Source organism: Crocodylus porosus, unplaced genomic scaffold, assembly GCF_001723895.1.
Source record: "Crocodylus porosus isolate Cpor-Errol unplaced genomic scaffold, CroPor_comp1, whole genome shotgun sequence".
Lineage (NCBI taxonomy): Eukaryota > Metazoa > Chordata > Crocodylia > Crocodylidae > Crocodylus > Crocodylus porosus.
Window position 1 is genome coordinate 118,747,521 of NW_017728906.1, and position 3,506 is coordinate 118,751,026.

A 3,506-nucleotide genomic window follows, 5' to 3' on the forward strand; every position below is an offset into this window, starting at 1 on the left:
CACACACATGATCAGAGGTCAGGAAAACAGAGCTTACAATGACAGGCTGAGAGCCATGGAGCTCTTTAGCCTGGAAAAGCGCAGGCTGAGGGGTGATCGGGTGGCCACCTATAAGTTTATCGGGGTGACCACCAGTATCTGGGGGAATGTTTGTTCACCAGAGCGCCCCAAGGGATGACAAGGCCAAACGGTCATAAACTACTGCGAGACTGTTTCAGGCTGGTCATAAGGAAGAATTTCTTCACTGTCCGAGCCCCCAAGGTCTGGAACAGTCAGCCATCAGAGATGGTTCAAGCACCTAGTCTGAACACCTTCAAGAGAAAATTGGATGCTTATCTTGCTGGGATCCTATGACCCCAGCTGCCTTCCTGCACTTTGGGTGGAGGGGTGGACTCAGTCATCTTTCGAGTTCCCTTCCAGCCCTAATGTCTATGAAATCTATGAAAACCGCTTGTTGCCCGCACTTGATGGCCGGGAGGGTAAAACTTCAGCTTAGTGGGTTTTGCCGCCTGGCCATCAGGTACAAGCAGCGAGTGATGAGGTACCTCCACCAATCAGCAGCAGGGGGATATGTGGGGGAAACTCCAAGATTAAAGAAGCTGTCATGCTGTGCATTTTCAGTGCAAGTTCCAGAAATTCTGGAAATCCCTCCCTATAGACCATTAAACCAGGAGGAAGAGGTGAACAAAGACTTCTTTAAATGACTGATGGAAGCTTCCAAATCACAGGAGCTTTTTCTCCTGGGGGACTTAAATTATCAAGATATGGTCATTCTGGGATGTGTGTAGTCAGATCTGAGATCACTAAGGACTGAGGTACTGAAGACACTTAGGATGAGTGAGCAAAATCAAATGACAAACCAGGTCAGGAAGCCAGGAGTTAGGCTGAGAGTAGGGTCTAGGAGTGAGCTGGATCAGAAAGAAAGAGAGAGCAAGCTGACAACGGAGTTGAGAAACAAGCTGGAAGGAATGGTGAAGCAGGCTTAGGTCAGGTTGTGTCCTGTTTCCCAGACACTTCCTGTCCCAGTTCAAGGTTAGGCATGTACAGTTGTACACATATTCATCCAGTTGACAAAAGACAGGTTTAACAAAATATAAAACACAAACAGCAGAACAAACAATACTGGTTGGTGAAATATAAAATGCAATATGTCAAATAACAAGATAGGGTCTAGGTACCTGGAGTGGGGAAAGAGGGATAACACAATAACCCCTTTTCAAATGCAACAAGAATTTCCCCTTGTCATTTCACTCATCCCAATTCATTCCAGCAGAGACTTGAATTCATATATGCCATATGGTAGGCAGACACTCTACCATACAGCCACCAGTACCAGTACTATTTTGTGCTGCTAGAGGTTTTGACCTTTCAGGAGTACCTGCCTCACATCAAGCTTCCTGACTTCTTGCTGGAGGAGCTGGAAGCAGAGCTGGGAACTTCTCAGGTCACTGCTCAGCTTCTTGCTGGAGCTGGGGAACCTCCCTTGCTGGCTGCAGCCTCTCATAGGGGGATCCTGGAGCCCGGTGGGGAGTCTCTCCTTCCTGCTGGCTGCATGCTGCACTGCTGAGGGTCTAACTGCTGCCTGCAGGTCCCACTCCTTCAGGCTTTTCTGGGGCAACTGCTCCTACCCTGCTGGCCCAGCTTTTGCTAGCTTTTTGACACTCCTTCCTCATGGTTCCTCGCTAGTCTCCCCTGAGTCAGCTGTGCTGCCTTCCAGGTGACCCAAGGGGCCAATCAGGGGACATGGAGGATGAGTCTGTGGTCAGGAAAGGGAATCCCAATCCCTCCAATTATCTTTTGCACTTTCAAAATCCCTGGACCAAAATCATTACCAGCTAGCCTGTCACAAGGTTATGCTTGATCCAGAGGAGACCTGAGAAAAAAATACCACATTTCTGAATACAAGACAACCCTGAATTCAAGACAACCCCCACAAAAGCAAGATTTTCTACAAGAAAATTTTATAAATTTGTTACAAGTTTCCATATATAGAATCCAACAATTGAGGGGCATCTTAAATTGATTCCTCTCCACAGATGTAGGGGGCAGGCAGCATGGAAGAAGGGAGTATCAGGACGTCAAACAGCTTGCCCCGAATTGTGCTTGACCTCCTGCCATCTCTGGTTCCTGCCTCCCCTCCGTCCCAGCTTCTGCCCCATGCCAGCAGGCCCCTTTCACACTGTAGCCCAGGGCACTGAGCACAACCTCAGCTGGATATATTGGTGTTCAATTGTGTCTGTTGCAAGAGGTGACAAGCTTCTGGTTTCCACTTTCCAGAGTACCTATGTCTTAATGATGTGGGATCTCTCTTTGTACACAGAGTTTCTCACAAATGCTTATGACCCTATCTACCTGCTTGTGAAGCATCCTTACCTATCCCTGAGAAATTCCATCAAGAAGGTCTCAAGCACTCTCCCATTTGGCTGTCAAGAAGGCAGAAATGTGAAATTCACAGTCCTTGCAAAGCTAGAGCAGAACCTGGGTGGAAGCTGTATGTAGCCATATCTCAACAGAGCCTGTAGAGGTACAGATAGGAAGAGCTGGCAATAACAGGCTTTGACATTGCAAAGTTTCCCAGGTGTCCTGTTCATTCTTCTGCTATTTCCTTCTACTTCTTCTGCTGGTACTTCCTGAAAATTTCCTCTTGCTCCTTTATCTGCGTCCACTCAGGAAAGCTAAGAAAATGTCTGGCAAATGGCCCATTGAACTCACTGCTCACACTATCCTGTTTACTCTCCTGTTTTCTGTTCTAATAGAAATTAAAATCATTAGCAAAAAGAAATCATTACCATGCTAAATTCACTATTCATGGTCTATGCTTTGTAAACTATACATATTAAAATGATTATTTTCTCACGTCCCTGCACTAAGACTTACTTTCTGAATCTATATTTTTGTTATGCAAATTAACTATGGCTGTGGGTGACTGCTTTGAAATCACAGAATCATAGAAAATAAAAAGGAAACTTATTAGATGCATATTTAGTTCACTTTGAGTGCTAGTCTCCATTTACCTTCTATTCTTGTTCACAGTAGGTCAATGTGGTAAAGTCCTCAGTGGGCCTGAAAGACCTTTCGCTGAAAAGAATTTATGAAGAGAATTTATGAATAAGAACATTGTGCTTGCTGTCAGCTTTAAAGCAGTAACTACAGTAAACAAGCAGAAAAAAGATATTCACTGGTGTATCTACATGTGTTTTTATGTGCACCTAAACTTAATGCGCATTAGCCTCAAGTATTTAGGTTCATGTCTACACATGACTATGATCCTTCCCTGAGATGCCTTCCAATCCCAGTGCTCTAGGGGAAGGACAGAGAAGGAGCATAAAAGCATTGTTTGAAATGAGCGTTGTCAGTTGTGCCTTTGTCGGCTTACTGAGCTGTGTCTTCCAGCAGCATCAGAAGCATCAGCAAGGCTCTCACTTCCTACTTGCTAGTCTGTTCCTAGCAAGTGGGATCCAGTCCTTTCCAAAATACCCTAATACTCTTTCCTAATCCATTCCTTT